This window comes from Octopus bimaculoides, chromosome 16 (assembly GCF_046866305.1).
Source record: "Octopus bimaculoides isolate indiv1 chromosome 16, ASM4686630v1, whole genome shotgun sequence".
NCBI lineage: Eukaryota > Metazoa > Mollusca > Cephalopoda > Octopoda > Octopodidae > Octopus > Octopus bimaculoides.
In genome coordinates this window covers 35,157,678-35,170,177 of record NC_142943.1, presented here as the reverse complement: position 1 = coordinate 35,170,177, position 12,500 = coordinate 35,157,678, and positions in this window count along the sequence as shown.

Here is a 12,500-nt window from a genome sequence, read left to right as displayed (position 1 = left end):
CTTGCTATTTAGTAGCATCATGAATGGTACCACATGTACCAACCGTATAGTTGCGGACGTCTCCATTACTACGACGACGAGGACGACGACGACGACGACCACCACCACCACCACCACCACCACCAAACAACCACCACCAATCATTGCAACCCCACCACCATCACCACAACCACCACAACTACTCTCATCACTACCCCCACTACCACCAACTCCAACTGCACCACTACCACCAACAACAACGCTACGACCACCAATACCAACACCACCAACACCACCAACACCACCAACAGCAACACCAACACTGCCACTACACCGCCACCGCCGCCGCCGCCGCCAAAAGAAACAACGACAACAACACCAGTAAACAAACCACCAGAATCATCTCAGCTAACAAGTATAAGAAGTAGATGGGTGATTTCGTTATTATTTGTGAGTTGTTACCACGTGAACTGCTGCTGATGTTGCTACAACTACTACTACTACTACTACTACTACTACTACTACTACTACTACTACTACTACTACTACTACTGCTGCTGCTGCTGTTACTGTTGTAGTTACTGTTGTTGTTGTTGCTGCTGCTGCTGCTGGTTACTTTGTGATTTAACACCGTCAATTTCCGTATAACTTCACCGGATTCTGCTGTCCCGGATGTAACAATGGCGGATGCTAGCGAAATAAATTTTTAACTTTGCTGTATTAAGTAATCTTGGCTGGAAGCCTTGTCTAGGCATATTTATTTTTCTATTATTTCTTTTTCTTATTTTTCTCAAGATAAATTAATTTTTTTACCTTTCCATTTTGCTTCTTCATTTCGCCTTGTCGGTATATTTTGCAATGTTATATCGTTGATTTTGTTATATTTGTAGAAGTCTTTATTGTTGTTGTTGTTATTATTGATGTTGCTGTTGTAATCATCATCATCGTCACTATTCTGTTGCATTTTGTCTTTTGATGTAGCCCTCAATGCCTTCAGTCCTCGTGGCTAATAAGAGAATTCATCATCATTGTTATTATTATACGTATATATATATATACGACGAGCTTCTTTCAGTTTCCGTCTACCAAATCCACTCACAAGGCTTTGGGCAGCCCGAAGCTATAGTAGAAGACACTTTCCCAAGGTGCCACGCAGTGGGACTGAATCTGGAACCATTTGGTTGGGAAGCGAGCTTCTTACTACACAGCCACGCCTGCGCCTATATATATATATATATATATATATATATATATATATATATATATATATATATATATATATATATATATATATATATATGTATGTATGTATGTATATATGTATGTATGTATGTATCCATATATATGTGTGAGTGTGTTTAGAAAGGAAGAAAGAGGGAGAACGAGAGAGAGAGAGAGAGAAGAAGAAGAACGGCGCAATGTGACAACGAAACGCCGACCAATAATTCGCTTGTCGAGTAAATTTTCGACTCGACCTACTATATTCTTTAACATCAATTTTTGTCTTTTTTCTTTTATAAAGCCTATTTCGAAATATAGGTGATAATAAATCTGATTGTATTAAGTTCTCCTTCCCCCGTTTTACTAGCTCTATTGACCCACCACCATCTCATGTACAGACAAAAAAAAATCTGTGACCCATGTCTCACGTATGTTTGTGATTTTCACTTACTTCTACTTAAACAGCCGCCATTTTTATACTCACGGCCATAACGCCTTTACAATTTTGTTTTTTTGTTTTTCATTTTTTTTTCACGGGCTTCTAGCCAATAATATTGTATAAGAATGTTGTACATTGTAATAACAAGAAAGAAAATAGGAATAAATAAAAGGAATCTCGTAAAATATATGGGAAAATTACAGCTATAAATTATGGACATTATTTTAGCTATTCTATATATTTTCTCTCTCTCTCTCTCTCTCTCTCTCTCTCTCTCTCTCTCTCTCTCTCACTCTCGCTCACTCTCGCTCTCTCTCTATATATATTTATGTGTGTGTGTGTGTGTGTGTGTGTGTGTGTGTGTGTGTGTGTGCGTGCGTGCGTGTATAAATATTTTTCCCCTCCTTTAGTTTAAATATTACATTATATATGACCTGACAGCATATAGTTCGCCTATAAAACCGTTTATGATATTTCAATTAATAGTAACTTAGTATGAGCTTGTTTGGTTGAAAACGCTTGACACCTTTCACTTACAATATATATTTATTTACTTATTTTGTTTATTTTTCTATCGATCTAATAAATGAGCATGCCACTACGCGATCGCTCGATTTGCTAGAAAATGTAGCTAACTGGCAAATGCGTTACAATTTTGGACACAATGAATATTCGGTATTTGTTACAGATTTCTACTTCTTGTTTTTATATTCCGCTGAACTTAACTTTGCCTTTAGCCCTTTCGTTGTTGTTATATAAAGTATTAGTGCCGGGTGGTGGGTTAACTGAATTGTTAAAGCCTTCTGTGGTACTGAGAGGCAGATTTCATCTGTTAGTCCAATTAACACCAATAGTTATTCCTTGGGTAACCCTTGCGGAATATTCATCTGCAAAGCGCAATCGAACTAACTCCAAGTTTTGAGGACTACTCTCTTCTTTCATGGCATAAATTCCAGGCCTCACAAAATAAGGGGTTATGAGCAAAAACCTTCATATGCAGTGCAAGTAATTCCTCTCGAACCACACATTATAAACACGTATCGATTAATATAGTCTGGTTAATAGTAAGCACAAGATAGCCACGGTTGGAGTGTCCTCGATTGTTGACTGCTCGACTAGGTCTGGCCTGGAGCTTTTTTCTATAATCTAGAGTGGATGGGATTGGAATAACTAAAATTTTCAGTGAATTACTCCACTAAGATTAACAATATTTAAAGAAAGGTTGGAATGTGTAACGGCGATTACACCCAATTTAAACGCAACCAGTTGAAAGTGACAGAAAATAAGACCGATAGAATAAAGAACAGATTTGAAATAACTACTCTAGTTAAAACGATCATCTACAGCCATTAAAATAATGTTCCAGCATGGCCAATGGGTAAAAGATTTAAAGAATTGAATTTCCATGAATTGCACTGGTACTCGTTTATTCTTTTATTCTTTTACCTGTTTCAGTGATTAGGCTGCGGCCATGCTGCAGCACCGCCTTAAAGGGTTTTAGTCGAAGAAATAAATCTCAGGGCTTATTCTTTGTAAGCCTAGTATTTATTCTACCGTCACTTTTGCCGAGTCGTTAAGTTACGGGGATGTAAACACACAAACGCATACAGAGATACACACACACACGCACACAGCCGCAAACGCACACGCACACGCACACACACACACACACACACACACACACACACACACACACACACACACACACACACAGCTGTGACAAAGGCACATACGAGAGTGATGATGTGAAACGCTCCAGACTGATGAAATTAGATGGACCACGGTGGTACTACAGCATTACCGCTGCAGCATGGTACATATATATATATATATATATATATATATATATATATATATATATATATATATGCATTATATATTATGTATGTATGTATGTATGTGTATATATATATATATATATATATATATATATATATGCATCATATAGTATGTATGTATCTATGCAGGGAATGGCATTGGACATTTTGGGGATCTTTGGTTTGTGCTAGAGATCACGGCGCTAATACATCGCTGAGCCTGCGACTTATATTGGCACCAGACATCTTGCTCCGGCTTGTCCCTGGATAATGTCAATAAAGTGGAGGGGGTCTATGAGGTGTTGTGCAAGCCATATTGAACCTAAACTCTGCACAGGCATTGACGACCTCTGCTCGATATGTGCGTTTTTTTCCCCTATATATATTTATCTTATTTTCAGTATATATTTATCTTATTTTTAGTTGTCCTAGAGCGCACAATGTTCCTTAAGGTCGGCAATGGTCTTCCTCGTTCACGAGTGGACGGCCATCATCATGTATGTATGTATGTATCTTCACGACGCAATATCAGACAACCAGTGACGAGAAAAGAGTTAATTCGAATAAGAATCTGAAATTCTTATTTTTTGAAGCTGGCCCACCCTCATGACAGTTTCTTCAACATTTTTAAAGTGTATTATTCTCGAGTAAGCTGTTTGGTGGCCTAATAAAACAGAAGCAAGATGCAGAGACAGACATTTATTAAATTGGGCACCATAGGTTGCGAGATGTACGGATAAGGCGACGGAAAGAAAGAGAAATTAGAAAGAAAAAGAAAAAAGGAACGATACAAAGAAAGAAACAAACAAAGACATTTATAATTGCTCAAATAAGATAGCTTAGAATTAATTATCTAAACAGGATAAAGAAAAGAAAAATAGCCCGGACAAGGAATTGCAGTGTTGAAATAATGAAAATGGCGACCGAACGTGGCAAACAGAGGAAAACTAAAAAATTATATAAGAAAATAAGAAAACTGAAAAAAAAAAAAAAACAGACAAAATAATAAAGGGTTAGATTCATAGATAGATAGACAGACAGACAGACAGACAGACAGATAGATAGATCGATAGATAGATAGATAGATAGAGAGAGAGAGAGAGAGAGAGAAAAGTGATAGATAAATAAAAGGAGAGTAAGAAAGAGAGACATAAAAAATAAAGATAAACTGTGACAAAGAGAGAGAGAGAGAGAGAGAGAGAGAGAGAGAGAGAGAGAGAGAGAGAGAGAGAGAGAAAGAGATAGAAAGAGAAAGAAGTAGTTTGAGAGGAAGGAGACATAGTAAGATCAACGAATCGTGTGATTGGGTGAAATAATGAAGTCCAAAATAACAGGGATACAACAGTGACGGCGACGACAACGACGATGACAATGGTGATGAAGATGATGACGATGATGATGATGATGATGATGATGATGATGATGATGATGATGACGATTAAGACCATGTTGATTATGATGATGATGACGATGATGATGACAGTAATAGTTGTTCTATTAGTAGTTGCTACTTAGTTCCACATCAGCAATGATTTAGGAAATACGTGATGTGAAAGGCGTTCTAGCCGTGGCCATCTTGGATTTTTGATACACAAAGGAAACCAGACTCGTAGCATTCAAGACACGAGTTCTAAGAACGTAGAGTGATTTCATTCAGAGAAGATTTGGCTGCTATTTCTGACAGCTTCAGTCACTACGTAGAGGCCAAGTGTTTGACCCGTTGTTGCTGTAGTTGCTGTTGATGTCATCATTTGTTTTTGACTTTGTTGGCGGTGTTGCTTCCCGGTAGTGGGAAATGACGACGACGGTGTTGATGAAGACGAAGATGATGATGGTGGTGGTGGTGATGATGGTGGTAGGGGGCCCTAGTTGTGGTGGTAGTGGTTGTGGTGGTGGTTGTGGTGGTGGTAGTGGTGGTGGTGGTTGGTGTGGTAGTTGGTGGTTGGTGGGGCTGGTGAATAGTTGTAATGATGATGATGATGATGATGATGATGATGATGGTAATGGTGGTGGTAGTGGTGGTGCTGGTGTTAGTGGTGGTTGTGGTTGCTGGTGGAGCTGAGTGGTAGCCATGATGGTGGTGATGATGATGATGATGTTTATGATGATGTTGGAGGTGGTGACGATTACTATGATGACGATGAAGATCAAGATGATGGTGATAGTGATGGTGATGATGATGATGATGATGATGATGACGATGATGTTGGTGATGATGATGAGATTGCTGCTGCTGCTGTTGATGATGATGATGATGATGACGACGACGATGGTGGTGGTGATGCTGATGACGATTGAAGGAAGAAGAGGAAAGAAGAATTTAGGAAAGCGAAAGAAACAAGCGTCCAAAGCAGGAAGATTTATACTGGTGTAGTGAACCGGAAGTGAAGTTGGGGGGTCTCGTATTTCTCTAAAGATGGCAGTGAAATTGAATGGTGGGGAAAATAAGACAAACGGCAGCAGCAGCAGCAGCACAACCACCACCACAACTACGACTACCACCCCTACCACAACCATCACCACCACCACTACTACTACTACTACTACTACTACTACTACTACTACTACTACTACTACTACTACCATCCTCACCACCACCATTACTATCCTAACTATCACCATCACCACAAATAATACCAACAGCATGCTTGCTTGAGCTATTAGAAACTGCAGCTAAATGCCTTTTGAAATCATAAGCCTAGGCTTTGGCTAATATGACTCTAAATGCATTTTGGATGAAAAATAAAAGACAGTGTGGTCACACCTGGAACGTCTGTGATCTTAGATTTGCTCAGTGTGATCTAACCTGGTTTTAAACAAGAACGAAACAATTGCTGCAATTGTAACAATGGCCAAAGTTAGAAAATGCAGTTTTGAAACGCCTTGAAAAATTTAAAAAAAAACAAAAAAAAAAAAACAAGCAAGCAAGCCAATGAGTCTGCTTGAATGCGGTCAGTTAATGTTCTGGTAGAGATAGCAGCTAGATCTACCTCGAATTAAACCCTGCACTGAGGGTTTTTCTGTTTCCTTTGTGTTTTTCTGCCCCCCCCCCCCACCAACATAGTAATAATAACATTCAAACGATTTAGTTGTAGGTAGACAATGGTCAAAATATGGTAAGGCTTTCTGAGCACTGATATGCGACGAAACGAATCACTGCAACGATATAACAGCGCACAATAACAGCAACAACAACAACAACAGCAGCAGCAACAACAACAACAACAACAACAACAACAACAACAACAACAACAACAACAACAACAACAATAATGATGATAATAACTACGACAACAACAAATTAACAGCAACAAGCAATAACCACAACACCAACAACAGCAATATCACAGCAAATACCAATTACAGAAAAAAAAAACAGAATAGCAATATTAAAGAAAAACAACAATAACAACAAACTCAACACCTACAACATGAACAACCTCAATAACAACAACAACAACAACAACCACAACAACAACAACAACAAGCACAACAACAACAACAACAACGGTGACTTCAAAAATAAGAAAAGAAACATTCTCACAAAAAAAAAAGCCAATCTCAGTTAAAACTCAAAAAGAAACCACCACCAACAACAACAACAACAATAATCTCTTGAAAACCTCAAAAACGTTAACAACAACATTAGCGACAACAACAGCAAGAAAACAACAACAAAATGGCTGCTGTCGAGCGTCGCATGAAATTTAGATTGTACTATCAGTTCAGTCATAAATTTTACAAACCGATGTCTCTACTATTTGGATAGTTTCTTCTTATTTTCTTTTGAGTTCCTCTCTCCTTTCTACCTCAGCCTTTTCTCCATCTCTCTTACTACCTCTCCTAATCCTTACTCTCTCTTTTCCTTTCTCTCTCTCTCTCTCTCTCTCTCTCTCTCTTTCTCTCTCTCTCTCTCTCTCTCTCTCTCTGTACTTCGCCATCTTTATTTAAATGGCTGTGTTGTGGGTTGCTTTGCTGTGCACCGTTATTGATGGAAGGAAGTTAGCGGTTGTGAAACTGTTGTTTTTATTGTTGTTATTGTTGCTAGTGGAGGTAGTGGTGGTGGTGGTTGTGGTATTCTTGATGGTGTTGGTGGTAGTGGTGGTGGAGTGTTGTGGTGAAGGTTGAAGTGATGGTAGTGGCTGTAATATAGTTGTTTTCGTTCGTACTGGCGATCGTTCAGTTGTTGATGTTTCTGAAGTTGTTGTTGTTGTTGGTACTGCTGTTATTGCTGCTGATAGTAGAAGAGACAAATATTGTAGTAGCGGTTGTAGTGTTTAATGGTGTCGTTGTCGTTGTTGTTGCTGTTGGTGGTGGCGGTGGTAGGGATAATGGTTGTAACATAGCTGTTGTTATTGTTCTTCCTGCTTATGGTGGTGATGACAGTGGTAATGCTGTTTGTGAGAGTGTCGTGTGTTAGTTGTTCGTGGTGGTGGTGGATGGTGGTGGTGCTGGTGGCGGTGGTGACGGTTGCAATGATGGTTGTTAGGCTGTTGTAGTTGTAGTTGCTGCTGCTGCTGATGGTGGTGGTGGTAGTGGTGATGAATGTGGTGGTCGTTGTGATGTTGTTGTTGATGCTGTTGCTGCTGGTTGCGTTGTTGTTGCTGGTTGTGGTAGTGGTTGTGGTGGTGGTGGTGGTGGTGGTGGTGGTGCTAGCTATTGTCGCGTTATTATTTTTTTGTTGTTGTTGCAATTCGCGGCGATGGTATTAGTTATATTCGTGCTCGGGCTCATGCTGGCGTTGGGAGTAGTAGTAGTAGTAGTAGTAGTAGTAGTAGTAGTAGTAGTAGTAGTAGTAGTGGTGGTGGTGGTGGTGGTGGTAGTGGTGGTGGTGGTGGTGTTAATAATAGTAGTGTTGGTGGTGGTAGTAGTAGCAATGGTGGTTGTGGTGGTAACTGTAGTGGTGGTGGTGGTAGTAATAGTGGCAGCAGCAACAGTAGCAGCAGCAACAGCAACGGCAGCAGCAACAGCAGCAGCAGTAGCAGCAGCAGCAGCAGCAGCAGTAGTAGTAGTAGTAGTAGTAGTAGTAGTAGTAGTAGTAGTAGTAGTAGTGGTAGTAGTAGCGGAACGCATGTTTGAGGTGTTGGCAGTGGTGATTGTAATGGCGATGGTGGTGTCTTAAGATTTACTACGCAACTAATTGAAGGACTCGTCATATACAATGCTATCGTTAGAACATTGAGAGAACGAGAAGGTAAAAGTGGTTATGCATGAATGCGCATGCCCGTGTACGTGTGTGTGAGTGCATATCTAAGTGTGTGTATGTGTGAGTGTGCATGTGTGAGTGTCTGTGTGCGAGCGTAAGAGAGTGTGTTAACGACGTAGAGTTAGAGACTAAGATTGATATATACTTTAAGATACATGTATATATATATATACTATGAACGTATATATGTCTGTGTGTATGTATGTACGTATGCATGTGTGTGTATGAGTGTATGTATGTATGCATGTATGTGTGTATATATGTGCGTATGTATGTATGTATGTATGTATGTACGTATGTATGTATATAAATAAGTGTATGTATATACACTTACGAGTGCCTACACACGCATACACGCACATGTACGCACACACGTGTTTCTGTGCGCATGTTTGTTTATAAATTGTAGAAGGAATACATAACAATAAAAGAATCTTGGTTTTATATATTGCTCTTTTGTTTTAGATTTCAATTTTGGTACTTCCTTCTTTTATTTTAGTTTTTGTTCGTTAAAGACGGAACAGTTTGTTCGATTGGCAGCAGCAAATCAATATTGTGTTTTGATGAAAAACAAAGAAGGATGCAGGAAAAAATAAATTGACATGGCGACCGACAATATTTAGATGACCATCGATAATGGCTGACCTTTTATTCGCTAAATCGATTGAGAAGAGAGAGATACGGGAACAGAACAGAGGTGGCGGTTATACCACTTGGATTGTCTAAACAATTTTGATATATTCGAAAATAGGTTTAAGCATGTACATACATATATATATATATATATATATATATATATATATATATATATATATATATATATATATATATATATATATATATATATTTGTGTGCGTGTGTGTGTGTGTGTGAGTATGTGTGTGTATATCTATATCTGTTTCGATATCTCTATACGAGATGTAATCAATAAGTATCCGGATACCTCTGAGCAGGTATCGTCAAGCTTTTGACAAAATTTGATGCATCTTCTCTGCTCAACTTTCTCTGCCGTGGTCAATGCGACGATCACACGCTACACGCGCTCCTTCCGAGTACTGCTGTACACAACAGAAGTAAGCTAGATCGTTAAAATTCTATGTCCAAATACAACAGCGGCTGCGGTCAATTTGTGCCGAGCAGCTTTACTCTGTATACTTTAGTTCCGTTACTATGACAACAATCCGGATACCTATTGATTAGACCACGTATATATATATATATATATATATATATATATATATATATATATATATACGTAAGTGTTTATGTCTCTCTCTACATATATATGTATGTATATGTATATATAAATATGTAATTATACATATATAAATATATATATTAGGAAAATAAAAATAAGAAATAAGTGGAAATTCTACCGGTGAGTGTGTTAAATTATAAGGCACTTTGTATTTCAACAGCAAATGTACTGTGCTCTCTACTCCAGGCCATGGTGTTACAATCTGAAACAAGACAAAAAATGGCGTTAAATGAATTTCATAGAAAAGTGTTTGTTTTCTTTTATTAACGTTTGAAATTGGAGCTTTCTTTCTGCCGCACCCTGTATACGTACATAGTTATACGCTGCCTTGAAGAAATTTGCCACAGTTCTTCTTTTATGGCTTATCGTTTGCCGAACTGCCAGGTTACGGAGACGTAAACATAACAACACCAGTAGTCAAAGACACACACACCAACACACATACACACAAACAGACACAGACACGCGCGCGCGCATACACACACAGATTCCAGTTTCCGTCCACCAAGTCCTCTCACATGGAATTAATTGGTCGGCTCGAGGCTGTAGAAGACACATGCCCAAAGCACCACGCAGTTGAACTGAACACAGAACGATGCGGTTGAGTAGCAAGCTTCTTACCTCAAAGTTACGCCTGCACCTATGTGAATCCAGCAAAACAAAATTATAACATTAAAAAGGTATGATGTTCAATCGTACTGCAGAATACATTTTTTACCGATTTTGAACCAAAACTCTCTTATAAGGTGTTAACACTTTAACTCTGTACACAATATAGAGATAATGTGATCCTTCAATATTGTGGACAGATAATGAAGGACCTACCAGACTAGTTTCATGAATAATTGAAAAGTTTAACTATCCACGGAGTCACTACTTGCAGCCTCATTATGAAGGAAGGTTTATGTATATTGGTTAGACTAATTTGAATATATATCATTCTTAGAAATTTGTTCGTTGAATAAATTGCTAGAGCCTTAGGAGTGTTTTGTTTCTATGCTTTATTTTATTCTAGAATGTTTCTATAAATTTTTGCCTAGCAAATATATGTAGATAGTTGTAAACGTCTTGTCTTTATAATCATTACAATCGTGGACTAAAGAGACATTGATTTTGCCGTGTTAAGATTTTGTCAACGACTGAAAACCGTCTTTAACTGCTAACAATTACTAAGGCCATAAATAAAATGAATGGACCAATTTGCATATATGACGCATTCTTGGCCTATGTATGTATATATATATACGTATGTATGTATGTATGTATGTATGTATGTATGTATGTATGTATGTATGTATGTATGTGTATGTATATATACATATGTGTATGTACATATACGTAAATAATATATATATGTATATATATAGGTGTGTGTGTATATGTATGTCTGTATGTGGATATGTGGATATTTGTATATTTTTATATATATACTTATGTATGTATATGCATATGTCTATTTTTCACAAGAAAGAAAATTGTATACGTGTTCCTTACAGCATAAATGTACAAGTGTTTATTGCAAAATACAAGATAAAAAGAACTTAGCATCAAAGCTTCAAATCTTTCATTAATGCAACTAGGTGAGAGAAATAGAGAAAGAGAAAGAGTGAGGCAGGCAGACAGTCACACAGACAAAGATTGAGAGACCGTCTCTACATTACAGGCAATGATCTTAACACACTTGTTACAAACACAACACTGGGTGAAGGATGGTCGGGTGACTGAACGTCTGCAGATTCCATTGATCGTCCGTGGATTTAGCAAATTTTCTCCTCGCAAAATAATGAATTTATACCAAAGAACAAATACCGAGAAAAAGCAATACATTTTAATAAACTGAAATAGAAGATTTTGACTCTTGCCTTGGCTTTCGAGACAATAAGGCAGCTAATTCTCAAGGAGTTAATTTTGTTCTGTGAGAAGAGGACGAAAGAGGTGTCGGAGAGTAATTAAGCTAAGTAGAAGGAATTGTTGAAGCACTGCTGCAAGAATGGAAGGAGTGCTACGTGTTTGTCTGTGCAGGTTGGTTATTGAGTGTCTGCAGGTCGTACCCTTGGTAAAGCGTATACAATCCTAAGCAATATAACTGTGGCTCTCAATCATTTTTTGCCTTTGGACTCCTTTGATATCTGTTTTGCTTAGGGAGAATAAACCCTCATAGCCAGTTTATTGCACATAAATTTTAGCAACAAAATCTTATATATGTCGCCAAACAGGCCCCGGTTGACAACAATTTCAGTGCAGGAAGGCACAGAAGAAGAACGGAAACGAACAACGAAGAGGCTGTTGAGAAGACATTGTGAGTTCGTTGTATGGAAAAGACCTGATCAATAACGTCAGTAATATTCCTGTTTGACTCAGGCTTAAATTTGGTCAAATTATGTCAGATGGCTAGAATAAGGGTGTACGTTTTAAGAACCATAGCTCTCATTTATTACAGGATACAGCACTGATGACGTGTCCATGTATTGCATCTGAAGATGTAGGACGAACTCACTAAAATATTTCGTTCTTGACTTTAGACACGCAAATATTTCCATAGCACTTTTTACATTTATCTCCTTGCATAATAGCATATTC